This window comes from Pelodiscus sinensis, chromosome 11 (assembly GCF_049634645.1).
Source record: "Pelodiscus sinensis isolate JC-2024 chromosome 11, ASM4963464v1, whole genome shotgun sequence".
Taxonomy (NCBI): domain Eukaryota; kingdom Metazoa; phylum Chordata; order Testudines; family Trionychidae; genus Pelodiscus; species Pelodiscus sinensis.
In genome coordinates, this window is record NC_134721.1 from 36,241,112 (window position 1) to 36,257,493 (window position 16,382).

Here is a 16,382-nt window from a genome sequence, read left to right on the forward strand (position 1 = left end):
GCTGTGCATTTTAAATGTAGTAAGAGCTGCCGGGCTCTTACTACATTTAAAATGAAGAGGTGTAGCATCCTGGACCAGAGAGAGCCGGGACTACTAGGTCCAGGCTTGCACTGAGTCCAGAAGCCCCTGTTCATGGCAGCCAGCCCTGTCTGTCACAAACAGAGGCTGCTCTGGCACCAACCCCTATTTGCAGCGGCTAGGGCTGGCTGCAGCCAGAGGCTGCTGCAGAAGCAGCCACTGCACATGGCCAGCCTGGGCCACCGTAAACAGGGGCTTCTTGATGGCAGTAGCCTATGTCTGCAGGGGGCCCAGCTTCCTGCTGGGACCCCTACAGACTAGGGATGTAATAGTGTAGTCAATTAACCGATTATCAGATAAGCAAAAGCTTATAGGTTAATGCTATAGACTACACGCATTTCCTTCCCTACTCACCACCAGTAAATTTTTTAGCAGGCTGGCCAGCAGCCCCGCTCAGTCCTGCCTTGTGACAGATCTGGGACCTGCCCTTGCTGCAGCTCTGCATTTAAAATGTATTAGGAGCCAGGCAGGCAGTCAGCATGGCTCAGTTCCAGCTTTCTCCAGGTCCGGGAGCTCAGACCCACCCCCAGACAGGGGCTGGTGCCACCTCGTGATGCTACCTCTTTATCAGAGGCAGCAGCGCGGGGCAACAGGCAGCTAGTCTGTGAGGGAAGCTGGTTTTTAAACTGGCTCCCCTTGCAGACCAGCTCCTATGGAGTGGCAGGGGCTCCTAGGTAGTGAGGCCAGAGCACACTGGCTGCCAGCCCAGCCACTGGGAACTATAGAAGTTGACTAACTGATAAGAATTCATGAGATTACTTGACTATTCAATTAACCAATATTTAACATCCCTACTGCAGACAGGGGCTGCTACTGGAGCAGCCTCTGCCCGCGGTGAGCCTCGGCCCGCTGCTGGCAGAGGTTGCTTCACAGCAGCCTCCCCTATCCCCCCCTGTTGCCTCTGATAGAGGCAGCTGGGGCGGGGGGAAGGAGGGAGGCAAGCGGCACCATGGAGATGGTGCTGGAGGGAACCGTCTTTTAAGTTGACTCCCCCCAGCACCGGCTCCCATTCCCCCCCCCCCGCTGCCTCTCTTAGGGTATGTCTACACTACCACCCTAGTTCAAACTAGGGTGGTAATGTAGGCAACCGGAGTTGCAAATGAAGCCTGGGATTTGAATTTCCCGGGCTTCATTTGCATAAAGCCGGGCGCCGCCATTTTTAAATGTCCGCTAGTGCGGACTCCGTGCCATGCGGCTACACGCGGCACGAACTAGGTAGTTCGAACTAGGCTTCCTAGTCCGAACTACCGTTACTCCTCGGGAAACTAGTCCGAACTACCTAGTCCGTGCCGCGTGTAGCCACTCGGCACGGAGTCCGCACCAGTGGACATTTAAAAATGGCGGTGCCCAGCTTTATGCAAATGAAGCCCGGGAAATTCAAATCCCGGGTTTCATTTGCAACTCTGGTTGCCTACATTAACCACCCTAGTTCGAACTAGGGTGGTAGTGTAGACATACCCATAGAGGCAGTAAGGGTGGGGAGGAACGAGTAGTTGATACTCTACTTGACTACTGAATAAGCTTATGCTTATCGGGTAGTTGACTAGTCAACTACTCGTTAACATCCCTAATACCATAACTCGTACATTCAAGGAGGTGCATATTCAGGTTGCACAGGAAACTTTATTTCTGGTACATCCTAATTCTTGAGGACTGTATTTTAAAAACTAAATATAGTTCTTTTAATTCAGTGTTTTGGGGTATAATATTGCTTCATTGAGGCCTCACTGGGATTGGTGATGTACAAACATATGGTAAATAACAATGCTCCGCTACAAAGAGCTTATGCTCTCCCTGTCACCATAGTATCCAAGTGCCTCACAATCAATGGATCTTAGCTTTATAAGGCAAGGAAGCATCAGTCCTATTTCACAACTGATATGACTCACCAAAGGAATCAGTAGCAGACCTAGGAATAGAAGCCAGGTATCCTGCATCCTACACTATCCTTCCCCACTACATGTATATTTCTTGATGCCTAATCACACTGCATATGCATAGCCATGCTGTGAAATGTTTTAAACATGCATCTACCACCACCTACACAAGTGTAGCTCCCATCGCATTATACTGTAGTGTCAGTTAACAAGCATGTCCTAACAGAAAGGGAGTGGTATCTAGTGCTTATAGCAGAGTGGGGCCCAGAGTAGAATGCTGGATTCTCTTCCTGTCTCTTGATGGAAAGTGGGATCCAGTGAGTTATCCCAGGGAGGGCTAAGAGCCAGGACTCCTTGAGTGGCTCTGAGAGGGGAGTGGGTCTGGAGATAGCAAAGATGGGCCAAGAGTCAGGACTCCTGAGTTCTAGTCTCAGCTATTTTACTCACTCACTCTGTGCCTCAATTTCCCCCTAATTTCCACAACAGAACTGGGAGGGCACAGAGGGCTAGTGTTCGTAAAGTGCTGAACAGGGGCACAGGAATACATGGTACAAAGCCCAGAGGACCCCTTGTACCAAGTGGCAGAGGTAGGGGAGGGTTATCCAATGCAGTGGGTGGCATTAATCCAGCTCTGCAATGTGCTAATATGGCCATCCAGCATCCCCTGGGTGAGAATGGAGTCACAGGGCTGCTGTCAGGATTCAGTTGATTCTCTGGATGCAGAAGGACACCAACAATATGGTGCCAAATTCATGTCAAATGGCCAGTCCAGTTAACATGGCAGAAGCCATGGGGACACTGGCAGAAAGGCACTGGAGCCGTGGCCATCCCAACCCAACTCCAGTCCAACACCAACAGCTGTGCTCACAGAGACAGCACCTTCTAAAGGCGCATACGAGCTCCAGGCAAGTGACAGCCATGCAGAAGAGCCAGGGGATGACAGCAGGTGACTGAGTATTGCCTCTTTACTGCCCAGCTATGGGGACGCAACTGCAAGGACAGGTTTGTACAATCACATGCAAGATCACTCCAACATGACAGCTGGATTAGTGCAACCACACACACGAATTCCACAAACTAGGGCTGGTTAGTGCCATTGTGTATGCAGAGATTCCCATTGGCACAAGGATTGGATTAGTACAGTCCAAAAGAAGGCTGAGGGGGGACATGATTGCACTCTTTAAATATATTAGAGGGATAAATACCAGGGAGGGAGAGGAATTATTTAAGCTTAATACCAATGTGGACACAAGAACAAATGGATATAAGCTGGCTTGTAGGAAGTCTAGACTTGAGATTAGACGAAGGTTTCTAACCATTAGAGGAGTGAAGTTCTGGAACGGCCTTCCAAGGGAAGTAGTGGGGGCAAAAGATCTATCTGGTTTCAAGATTAAATTAGATGGGTTTATGAAGGGGATGGTTTGATGAGATAACATGATCTTGGTAACTAATTGACCATTCATTATCAGTGGGAAATAGGTCAATGGAGGGATGATAGGAGTTACTATAGAGAACTTTCTGGGTGTCTGGCTGGTGAGTCTTGCCCACATGCTCAGGGTTTAGCTGATCGCCATATTTGGGGTCGGGAAGGAATTTTCCTCCAGGGTAGATTGGCAGAGACTCTGGAGGTTTTTCACCTTCCTCTGTAGCATGGGGTACAGATCACAGCTGGAGGATTTTCTGCATCTTGTGGTCTTCAAAGTATTTGAAGGCTTCAATATCTGAGATATAGGTGAGTGGATTATTCTAGGAGGGGTGGGTGAGATTCTGTGGCCTGTACTGTGCAGGGGGTCAGACTAGATGATCATAATGGTCCCTTCTGACCTTAAAGTCTATGAGTCTATGAGTCACACATCAGGGTGAGTTAGTACAATCACAAAAACATTCCCTTTGCTATGAGTGCTTGCATAGGGATTGGCTAGGGTGACCACCAACATACAAGTTACCTCCAGCATGAGGGCTGCGCATGCACAGATTTACCTCAAGATCAGATGACAGCGAGAGCACAGATTCACTCTGGCAATTGTTGTAGGAAAAACAGATTGTGAGATTGAGGTTACTGGGAATTGAGTGCTGACTTGGAGTGATGGAGGATTTGGAGCAACTGGAGTAACAGGGGTTTTGGGAGGTCAAATGATAGGGGGAAGAGAGCAGTGTGTATTTGGAGGTTTGGAACAATTAATATTTGGGGTGAAGGATGAAGGGGGTTTGGGCCCAGTGGATCTGAGGGAAGTTTGAATTGGGAGTGATGTAGATGTGGGCGATTCAGAATAGGATAGGTAGATTTTAGGGGTTGGAGTAAATGATCTTGGGGTAATTAGGGACAAGGCCAAATTAGGATGGAACAAAGGGGATTTTGAGGACTGGGATGATGATTTGGGATAGGCAGTAATGGGTAATTGGGGCAATTGGGTTCAGGGGTGATGTAGATTTTGGGATGATCCAGAATTAGGGACAATGGGGATTTCAGGGCACAAGCAACTGATAAGGAAGCCTGGCCTGGCTGGCAGGGTGACCCCCAATGCCAAAAACCTCTGAGGAGAGGGAAACCTGGGCAATGAGGAGCAGGATAGACGTGTATGAGGCACAGAGGAGGGACATGAGGCAGAGTGGCAGGACCCTGAGAATGAGTGTGGCTCAGTGCTGCTTCCTTTCTCCATGAGCTGACAGCACTGGACTCTGAGCTACCATGAGGCAGGTAGGGGGAAACCAGGGACAGGGCCTAAGATAAAACCCAGCTACCTCCTGTGCCCAGCTTCCCCTGTGGGCCCTGACCTAGCAAGTTTCTGAGGGAAACCCCCAGAACTCTCCAGCTGGTGCAGCAAGTCCCGGCCTAGTTTATTCTTGAAGGGAACCACTGGTGTTATCCGGCTGTGCCCTGCCTGCCCCGCGGGCCCCAGCCTAGTGAGTGTCTGAGGGAAACCCCCGGTACTGCCAACCTGCCTTGGTCCAGCTTCCCTCACAGGCCCTGGCCTAGTGAGTGTTTCAGAGGAGCACCCAGTGCCATCCAGCTGGCCCAGCCTCCTGCACAGGCTCCGGCCTAACAAGCCTCTGAAGGGAGCCCTGGCCTCCCCCATAGGGCTGGTTAACAAACAACTGGTGCTGATTATACAGAGCCCAGTACCACATTGTGGCAGCCCCACCCGCCCACACAGGGGACTCATGCCAAAGGCCGGCATCTCACAGTAGATCATCCCCAGATTATGCTGCTGATTGGGCGTCTTATTCTTAGCTGCACAGCCCCCAAGGAGGCTTATGGTCTTAAGGCTGCAGGATAAATAGCCTGACTCCCTGACAGCAGCCAGGCCACTTCCCTTGATAATGGCAACCTCCTTTCCCCCCTGCAGATGCCAATGCCAGATCAAGGTAATTATGTCAGCAAGTGTTCCTGCAAAATCCAATCAACACGCCATCATTGGCACTGGCACTCAGGGACCAGCCTTCCCAGAAGCAAATGAGGGGAGAAAGGAATTGGGCTCCTCTTTGCTGAATAAAGATACCTCAAGGCTATTTATAGGGGAGGAAGCATGGGCCAGTGAATACTGGCCTGAGAACCAGGACTTGTGGATTTCCCAGCTCTGGAAGGGAGTGCCTTAGGGTACGTCTATGTAGCAGCGTTATTTTGAAATAACTGATGTTATTCCAAAATAACAAAGAGCGCATCTACATGACAAGCCTTTATTTTGGCATAATGTGGAGCTGAAGGACTTCTTATTCTGACTCATGGTAATCCTCATTTTACCAGGAATAAGGGAAATTCCTTCGACTTCCTGCTGTGTAGACAGCACCAAAACCTGAAACAAGCTATTTCAACCACATCTACATAATTGATGTGGCTGAAGTTGCATAGCTTATTCCAGCTTTGCCCTGCTGTGTAGACACTGAGTGGTTGGGGAAAGCCAAGAATCCTGGGCTCTATTCCAGGCTCTTCTACAGCCCTGATGCTTTGTAGTAGAAATATAGCAGTGGCCCTATTATGCCAGACACCGTATACTCTGTACCTCAGTTTTCCCTCCCATACTTGGTCTATTTAGATTGTCTGATCTTAAGTGGGGGGATTTCCACTGTGTGTCTGTGCAGTGCCTGGCACAATGGGGGAGGCTTTGATCTTAGCTGGAATGCTGGGTACTACTTTAACAGTAGAGATGATCACTTCACATAGAGCTGAGATCTCTGGGGTGGTGCATTGCCTCGCCTTGCACTGAGATGCAACAGCCTCTAAAGTAGGTTCTTTAACCCTGGGTATGTCTACACTACCCCGCTAGTTCGAACGAGGCGTACAGCTAATTCAGATTAGAAGCCTAATCCGAACTAGCTCGTCCGTGCCGCGTGTAGCCGCGCGGCACGGGGTCCGAACTAGCCGGCATTTAAAAATGGCGCCGGCCGGCTTCATGCAAATGAAGCCCGGGAAATTCAAATCCCGGGCTTCATTTGCAACTGCGGATGACTACATTACCCCCGCTAGTTCGAACTAGCGGGGTAGTGTAGACATACCCCCTGAGACCAGTGCCTCTTACCAGCCATCTCCCTCCCCCATATCATACTCTCCTTGCATCACTTCCCTCCTATCTTCACCTTTAGCTACCCCTCCCGAGTAACTTTTGAATCCTCTCACCTAGCAGGCCCAGCTCACATTCTCTATGACCTCTAATCTCAAAACCCTTGAAGTCCTCTGCTCTCTCATATCCCAGACAGAGGGCAGGAGGGGAGGGAATGCAAGTAAAGAGGAGATGGGTCTAGTTAGACAGCTACTCCCACCCTCCTGCAGTAGCCCCAAGCATTACCCCACCCCATCATAGGCCCCCTACTGCTGTGCTGGGAAACTGGTGTCAGTACTAACAAAAAAGTGCCACTGAGATCTTACACCACAACTCAACACCCCACCACCACCAGGCATTGGAACGAGAAATTATTCTAATGGGGGAGGACCCCATACCGAGCCCCCATCCTGTCCACTACAGCACAGTACCCCCTAATGCTGAACTGGAGCACTGGTGTCAGCATTGACTGTGAAAGATGTTCCCTTACTGAATGCCCACTCTGCTCCCTGCAAACCACTCCCCCAGTACTGTTTAGTCTCTGTGACTCAAATACAATAGCTTGCATCCCTATGTTCAGGTACGGGTTTATGCCACCCAGCTCAGCATCTCTGGACTGAACTGAAAGTCTCACTATTCACCCCATGATCTGTGCTAACATACTCAGTTCTCTATGGGAAATGCAGTCACTGCATTACAATAGTGCTACCTAATGCCAGCATGAAGGCCTTGAGCCACTCAGACCTAAGTAGTCCAAATGATCTTGATTCAGAATTCAAGATACTCACCCTGACCCTTATACAGGGAGTTCTTCCAAATGTGGATTTGAACTGTGCACTCAAAAATTGTGGCTGTGGGGTTTGCACCTTCTGTATCAGGATTAGAAAGCTTTTCAGTTCAGTCAAGCTATTCTAGACTTTCCCCTTCCAGCCCCCTCTCTGCTCACAGCCCCCTCTCCACTCCCTGCACTCAGGACTAACCAGATTATTCTGCACCTTTTGCACCAGTTCTTTCTGCATAAAACTCAGATCCCATTATTGGCCCGATAGCCAGCACAACCCAGTCCCAAATACAGTGCAAGGCCCTGCTATGTGGCACTTGCTGGCAGAGCCATTTTGCGCATGCATACACACATGCACACACAACACACACAGGCCAAACATTGAAAACAGGGGCTTGCAGTTCTGCTCCACAGTGGAGATTTCAGCTCCTGAGTGAGATGGCCAGATTTCCAAAAGGGCTTGAACACAGCAGCTTCCAGTGTTGGCGATGGGCACCTAATGCTGGGGCACAGTACTGCCAAAAACCAGGCCACATGCACAGAGGCACACATCAAGCCTGAGAGACAGGGTTAGAGCCAGAGAGGGATCCATGTACACACAGACAGATACCCACACTATGAAACACCAGCAGAGCTGGACACTGCCAGATCCACATCTACATCCAAACACACAGGGCCAGATATGCATAGCATACATGCAGAGACCCATACCCTGGCAACAAATACAGAGGCAGGTACAGACATCCAGAGGTGCACACACAGAGAGCTATTGCTGAACAAAGGCACCCAGAGACACACAAAGAGCCAAGCACACACCAGAGGGGACCCCGCTCAGTGAGCACCCTCCCCGCCATCTCAGCTCTGCTGCTCCCCCAGCCATTCCTCAAGGAGCACGCTGGCTGCCTCTCCCTCCCCCACAGCCCGGCCTCGGGTCTGGCGCAGAGCCCGGCTCAATTCCGGATGCTCCTCACCTTCCAGGTGCCTACATTCAACTGCCGCCACCCCTATCCAACTTGGGCATCCCCAGCCCGGCTGCCCGCCCCACCCCCAAGCGCCAGGAGCAGCTGGGAACCCCTCCCCTCCCCTCCTCCTGCTGCCAAGGATGCAGAGACAACAACAAGCCCCTCCATCCCCCCAGGCGCCCGACTCACCTCCCTCCGGGGGCACCCGGGGCTCCTTCCCCTCGCCCGCGTCCAGATCCCACAGCCCGGAAGACCCCTGGCCCCACCGGGACGCGCAAGGACGGGCGGGGAAGGTCTGCCTGGGGCTACTGGCTGCGGTGCTGTGAGCCTGTGGCTCTGCCTGTGAGCGCGCGTCACCCGCAATAGGGAGCCGGCAGGGGAAAAAACACAATAGCATCCTCTGGCGCCCACCGGGGTTCCCGCAGGACGCTGCCCGCCCGCCCCAGCCTGCCAGCTGGCCCTGCCACTGGCTGCAGTGCGGGGGAGGAGGAGGACAAAAGGAAGGGGCTTTTCCCAGCTGCACAATAGGAGGAGGGAGCGGAGAGGAAAGGCTGGACGCGGGACCTGAACCGCGATGGGTTAAAAGCCATGTGGTTCTCATCCAGCACCCGGATGCAGTCATCTGTGGGGTGGCTTGTGGGGGCTGTTTATACAAGAATCCCTTGTCTGGCATTGAGCTGCAGATGCCCCCAGGGTACGAAGGTAGGACCTATTTATAGAAGGATCCATTGCCCCAGCATTGAGAGGCAGCCGCCTCTGGAGTGGGAGCAAGCTCTGTTTATACAGGGATCCCTAGTCCCAGCACTAGATGCAGCCACTTCTAGGCTGGGAGCAGGAATCGTTTACCCCATCCCTCAGATGCAGCTGCCTCTGGGGTGGAGATGGGAGATTTTTACAGTACACAGTAGTGCAATAATGCTATACAGATGTTTAGGGCAGGAAGTGAAAGAGGAAGGTCCCAGAGGCAGTGACACCCATAGTCACTGGTATCTATGATTATCCTAAGTGGATCCTTGCTCCAGTCAACCTCCCTGACCTACACACACACACACATGATCTCCCACTGCTACCTAATGGCCACCATCACAGCCAGCTCACCCTAGCACCATAGCCAGAATATCCCCTTCTGGAGCACACTGTTCTCTGTACACCAGCACACTGTTCTCTGTACACCACTGTTCTCTGTACACCCCTTCTGGAGCACACTGTTCTCTGTACACCTCAAACTGCTAAATGGCAAAGTGGTTGCAAAGCTGTTTTAATGAGGTCTCCAGAGGGCTGGTGTTGACTTATTGGGGTCAAGATTGAAGCTCCAAGCTCCACCACCCATGGCCTAAGTTTGAGGGCTTCAACCCCGGGTGGAGGGGCTTTATTTACAGGCTTCCCATCTGGGGCTGAAGCAGTATGGCCTTAGGTTTGCCTCTCCATGCCCCCATCCTAGGGTTGCATAGTAATTTTTGTTGTCAAAGGGAGTTGCAGTGCATTGAGCATTCTCAGCTGCACATCACAAAAGGTGACTTTAGGTGGGTGCAAATGGCCCCCTAAGACTCCCACTTCCTTTAAAATGAGCATCTGGCATAAGGGCTCCAGCCCCCCATCCCAGCATAAGGATGGTGTGCAGTGCACATTGGCTAGTCTATGCATCCCCAGGACTATGAAACACAGAGGACAAATTATCCTTTGCAACTAATACACCTGCAGATGTCCAGAATGCATACCTGTGATTAATGGCATCTTGCACCATTGTCTTACATGTTAGAAAGGCTTGTCACTATAAAGCTTATTTGAAAGGCTGTGGGATTACCCAAACTAGAGGCAGCTGCATCTGAGTGCTGGGTGAGAGTTCACTGTATAAAGGGCCCAACACACCTACCCTAGGTGTCTGTATCTCTATGCTAGGCAAAATATCCCTGTATAAACAGCCCTTGCACACTACCCCAGAGGTGCCTGAATCTCTGGGTGCGTCTACACAGCAGGGCTTAACTCACAATAAGCTATGCAAATTGAGCTACATCAGTTGCATATCTTATTTCAAAATAGCTTATTTAAAAATTGGGAGTGTCTACACAGCACTTATTTCAAAATAGAGCACTCTTCCTCCGTCTTCCTTACTCCTTGTACAATGAGGATTAAGAAGTCAGAGTAAGAAGTCTTCCAGCTTGATAGTATTTTGACATTATTGTGAAATAACAGTAGTTATTTTGAAATTATGTTGCTGTGTAGATGTACCCTCAGAGATAGGTGTAGGATCTCTGCATAAACAGTTTATCTGTTCCATCCCAGAAGCAGCTGCATCTTAGTCTGGGTGAAAGATCCCTGAAAAATCCCCCGATTTTGTGAATTACACAAACCAGCTGTTTAAAAGCCATCATGTCCCCCATAAGTCTTGAACAGGGCTTGGCAACATAACTTTCTGACTCAAGCATAGACTTTAGCCACCTAAACTACAGGAGCAATTAGCCACTGGAGTAGGGCTTCACAAACACTTTGCCAATGGGTTTGACAGCTCCATTAGCATTTGTCCACACACCAGCGTTGTCTCTCTTTAACAACTCAATTTGAGTTGAGGAGGTACAACCCGTGCTAGTGTAGACATGGTTATGAAGGAATAAATATGCTTATCCTGGTATAGCTATTCCTGTACACAGTAAGGGGAATAAGCTATCTATAGCTATCTATATATGTAGATATAAAATATCTTTTTATCAGCATAGCTGTTTTCCCTAATAGGAATTGTCAATGTCCTGGCATAACATACAGGTGAAAAAAGTCCCCTCCCGAACCAAAATTGTTAGACCAGGACAAGATCCATGTGTAGAGTAGCTCTCAGATATTAGTAAGCTATTAGAACACTGTATAATAGCTCTAACTCTGGGAGAGAAGTGGGCAAAGTGTTCAGCAATTGGATTACCATGGCACCTATATTTAACACATTCATTCTAAAAGGCAGAGTGGTTCCAACATAGCTCAGGTATGGGCTTTAGTCCCAACTATGCCTGAGTTGACATTCTGCAGCCTCTCTTGTTAGATGCTTTGCAAAATGAAAGGGGGGCTAATACCTGAGTAATTTATAGTAGGATGGACTGATGTCTTGGTCAGTAGTAAAGTCTGGAAAGTGCATGGAAATATAAAAAGCAATGAGCAAAGGGTAGGTGTGAAAGCAAGAGCTCCTGCTTCCCCACTCAGTGCACATATTCTTTGGCTACAGGGCATGAAGCAGTTGTGCCATTTGCTGTCTTTCAAGCATGTTGGGAAGCCTGAGCATGGTCTGAGTAAATATTAGAGCAGATCTGAGGCTGCTCTCATTTACATCACTGATGGAGACCTCACAAGCCCCCTTAAGCCCTTCTCCTGTATCTATGTGATGAGAGTAGGATTGAAGTGAACAACCCAATCCTGGGAAGGCCCTCCCACAAAGACCCTGAACTAAGGTCTGATCCCCCCTTTCAGAAAGAAGGTTACAATGGGTGTGGGGTCTGGAAACAGGGACTCCTGGGTTCTTTTCTGGGCCAGTATCATCACACTGTGAACCATCTGTTCAACTGATATTTCCCACAGCTGGGAATGCGCAACAGGGATGGATCATTTTCTGATTGCCTGTTCTATTAATTCCCTCTGAAGCACCTGGCATTGGCCACTGTTGGAAGACAGGACACTGGGCTAGATGGACCTTTGGTCTGGCCCAGTATGGCTGTTCTTATGTTTCACATCCATATTCCATAGTCTGCCTTTCATTTGCACCCCATAATAATCCCATATGAGTGCTCCTAGATCCTGCAGTAGGTTACCTGACCCCTCCCCCCTTGCTGGATGACACAATGTTCATTATGGGATACATCAGCATCTCCCTGCTGGTGAGCAATGGAGCAGCCTGATAGTGCAGCAAAACCCAACATCACAACCTAATATAACTGGATGGCTCTGCTTAGGAGAAGCCCAGGGCTGGTATTACAGGGACTGTGGGGGGTCAGCAGAGCTATGTGGGGGGGGGGGGGGAGCTCAGAGCTGGGATTACACCAGGGTGACTGGTTAAGAATGAGGGGCACTGGCAGAGGTGTGGGGGGAGCTCAAGGCTGGGGTAACGGGGTGAGGATTGCAGATCAGGATTGAAGGGCACTGAGTGAGCACATAGTGAGCAACTGGAGCCAACAGGATGAGCCCCCTCTTCTGCTCTACTTTTCCAGCAGAGAACTGGGGGGGGGGGGGGGGGAGGCGCCTGGGCATAGTGATTGAGTGAAACAGGAAGCTCTGACCCTGCCAGCTGTAAGGAGACACCCTGTTCCCCATCCTTCCAGATACCTCAGGTGGTTCCACTACGTTGTCAAAGATTCCCCCCCGCCGCCTCTCTCTCACCACCTCCACGGCATCTCCTTGCTGCCTTCAGACCTAGAGATCAGCTCCCGCAGATACCGATCTGTATCCATCCATTCATCCCCCCCCTCCACACTTCCCAGACCCTCTTGGATGCAAAAACAATGCCAAGCCCCTCCATCCCCCAGGAGCACGGCTCACATACCTGGGAGGTGGCACCCAGGGCTCCTTCCTCTTCGCTATGGTCAGATCCCAGTGTGCAGGCAGCGTCTGGGTGCCTGGAAGCTGGGGGCTGCCAATGTGGGGCTCTTTGTGCGTCTTAGGGCTGATCCGATGAGGTCCGGACCACCTGTCCCATCCCCCGTCCCTTCTGTGGGTGCAAGCATCACATGTTGAGCTTAGGTGAACCCCGGCGTCCAAGGGCTCAGCCCGAACAGAGCAGTCCTGGGCGGCAGAATGGTCCGGGCCAGGAATGGCTGGGAAAACGCCCGCCTCCCAGCCACGAGGCACTGCCATTGGGCGCCTTCCCCCCATCAGTCACACACAGGGAGATGGGACTGGGAGACGATTCGGCCGGGCGTGGGGGAGTGATCAGGGGGATGGGCTGCCCCCTCTCATCTGGGGAACAGAGCATAGACTCGGGAACCTCCATTGCAAGAAATGGGCCCGATCCTGCTCTTATTAACCCTGGTGTAAATCCAGAGTGTCCCAGCCAGGTGAGGATGGGATCCTGCTCTGAAAGCGAGTCCAGAGTGAGCCCCAATGCGGTTTACACAAGCACCATGGCACAATCAGGCTCCATCAGTTCAGAGCGAGGAGTATGACCTCCCAAGGGCTGAGTCTGGGGCACCTCTCCAGGAGCAGTATTCACATCCCAGGTGTCAAGAGCAAGGTTTGGCCTGAGGCATTAGGGGTAAAATGCTTAAAGGCATGTGCAGCAGGCTGGGAGCCAGAGCTCATAGAACAGCTCCCGGCATCTGTCACTGGCCTTGGTCAAGTCTCCACTCTCTTCTCCTCTGTGTGCCTGTTTCCCCTCCTACACTTTGTCTCTTTCAACTGTGAGCTCTTTGGGCCAGGAATCTCTCTCACTGTGTGTCTGTGCAGCACCCAGCATGACAGAATCCTGACTTCAGTCAAGGTGTGTGGAGCACACCTCACAATGCAGTCTTCCATCTCAGCTGGCATCTGTGCAATGCCTGGCACCATGAGCACCCGGTCTCAGTCAAGGGCTTTATAATATTTGGCACAGCACTGGCTCTGATCTCTGTTGGAGTCCATGCAGCACCTGGCCCAGCAAGGTGCTATGGGTTACTGATATGGGGCTACCATAGTATATGAAACAATAGAATTATGTTGTCACAAGCCTCAAAACAGGGAAGCCAGAGCTCTTGGGTAGGAAGGACTTTACCGAGGCTGTGAAATGATTTTTATTTGTGTTAAAAGCCCATTTAACTAAAAAACTAACAAACACTTGGCAAAAAAGTATTCTCTGTTAATCACTTGAGCTCAGGTTTTCCAAAATGGCTCATCATTTTGGTACTTATCTTGCCATGACTTAAAGGGCCTTTTAACTTTCCCCCGAATATGAAGCCCCTTTGAGGATGCAGGTTAGCAGGTCATTGAGACAGTGTCCTTTCTGGTTGAAATGACAAGCAACTGTCCTGCATCCTACTTCAGAAGACATTCAAATCTGCACTTGAAAGGGAATCCTCTGAACTGGCATTCATGCTAAAATTCGACACTCTCCGCAGGGGACTTAACAAAGACTCCAGCTATCTTACCCATTACAAAGATAGCTTCCCCAGTTATCACCTCTAATACTATTAACTCACCGACATCTACCCTTCCCCACCTCTAATATCATTAACTCACTGGCATTCACCTTCCTTCCCCCCCCCCGCATCCCCCTTCTGTTCTGAAATGTGATTTGTCCTTTTCATATGTGTTCATTTTTTTAAATTGTATCCTTTGGTATATATGGCTGTGACTATTTTCTTCCACTATTTGATCTGAGGAAGTGGGTCTGGCCCACGAAAGCTCATCATCTAATAAACTATCTTGTTAGTCTTTAAAGTGCTACATAGTCCTGTATTTTGTTTCAGCTACACCAGACTAACACGGCTACATTTCTATCACTATTCTACATGGCCTTTTTTGTGTGTGCCTTTTTTTCTCATTGGAATGTGTCTAGCATTTGCTTCCAGCCACTGGCTCTGGTTTTGTCTTTTTCCACAACGTTAAAAAGCCCTGTTGAACCTAACACCTTCTCTCCATGAAGACCCTCAGAGACCATTATCAAGTCATATCTCAAGCTCTCTTTTGATAAATTAAACTGATTGAGCTCCTTAAGTCTCTTTCTGTCAGGCATTTTCTCCAACCCTTGAATCATTGTTGAGGCTCTTCTCTGTACCCTCTTCAATGTTTCAACTTCCTTTTGAAAATGTAGCCCCCAGAACTGGATGCCATATTCCAGGCTCAGAATCGCCCCTGGGCAATCCCAGCCCTCTTTTAATCTGCTCCGAGCATGTCACTGTGGATGTTAGCAGAGACCCCTTCTTCTTCAGTGAACAACGTAAGAACAGCCATACTTGGTCAGACTAAAGGTCCATCTAGCCCAACAGTGGCCAATACCAGGTGCCCCAGGGGGAATGAATAGAACAGGTAATCATCTAGTGATCCCTCCTGATGTCACCCATTCCCAGCTTCTTGAGTCACCATTCCTACTCATCCTGGCTAACAATCATTGATGGAAATACCCTCCATGAATTTATCTAGTTTGTTTTAACCCTGTTAGAGTCCTGTCTTCACAATATCCTCTGGCAAGGAGTTCCACAGGTTGACTATGTGTTGTATGAAGAACTACTTCTTTTTGTTTGTTTTAAACCTGCTATTAATTTCATTTGGTGGCCCCCAGTTCTTGTGTTATGGGAACAAATAAACAACTTTTCCTTATTTACTTTTTCCACACCAGTCATGATTTTATAGACCTCTATGATATTCTCCTACTCTACCCTTTCCTAAAATGAAAAATCCCGTCTAAATCTGTCCTCATATGGCAGCTCTTCCATACTTCTAAGCATTTTGGTTGCCCTTTTCTGAACTATTTCCAACGCCAAGCTATCTTTTTGAGATGAGGTGACCACACCTGCATATAACATTCAAGATGTTGGTGTACCATTGATTTATGTAGAGGCAATAGGATATTCTCGGTCTTATTTTCTATCCCTTTTTTTATTCCTAAAATTGTTTGCTTTTTTGACTGATGCTGCACATTGAGAGGATGTTTTCAGAGAAATATCCACAATGACCCCAAGATCTTTCTCTTGAGTGGTAACAGCTAATTTATTCCCCATCATTTTATATTTATAGTTGAGATTATGTTTTCCAATAGGCATTACTTTGCATTTATCCACATTAAAATTAATTTGCCATTTTGTTGCTCAGTCACCTACTTTTGTGAGATACTTTTGAAGCTCTTCACAGTCTGCTTTGGACTTCACTATTTTGAGCAGTTTCGTATCATCTGCAAATTTTGCCACTTCACTGTTTACCCCTTTCTCCAGATCATTTATGAGTATGTTGAAAAGGACTGGTCCTAGTACAGACCCCACTAGTTACCTCTCTCCATACTGAAAACATTTATTCCTACCCTTTGTTTCCTATCTTTTAATCCATTATCAATCCATGAGAGGACCTTCCTTCTTAGCCCATGACAACCTAGGGTATGTCTACACTTGCACCCTAGTTCGAACTAGGGATGCAGATGTAGGCATTCGAAATAGTCAATGAAGCAGGGATTTAAATAGCCTGTGCTTCATTAGCATGATCTCGCCGG

The 16,382-nt window shown here is 49.3% G+C and overlaps 1 protein-coding gene across 4 annotated transcripts in view; it reads right to left on the reverse strand.

Moving 5' to 3' along the window:
* Positions 1–13,006, reverse strand: part of SPTBN2 (spectrin beta, non-erythrocytic 2) — a 67,755-nt gene extending 54,749 nt beyond the window's left edge. For 2 of the 4 annotated variants that reach the window (XM_075939249.1, XM_006131606.3), the window contains exon 1: positions 12,753–13,006. The gene's annotated coding sequence lies outside the window, so the exon portion shown is untranslated. Of the gene's footprint in view, positions 1–8,425; positions 8,700–12,752 lie in introns of those variants that run through there. The other 2 variants (XM_075939250.1, XM_075939248.1) reach the window with 1 other exon arrangement.
* Between the last annotated feature and the right edge of the window lie 3,376 nt (positions 13,007–16,382).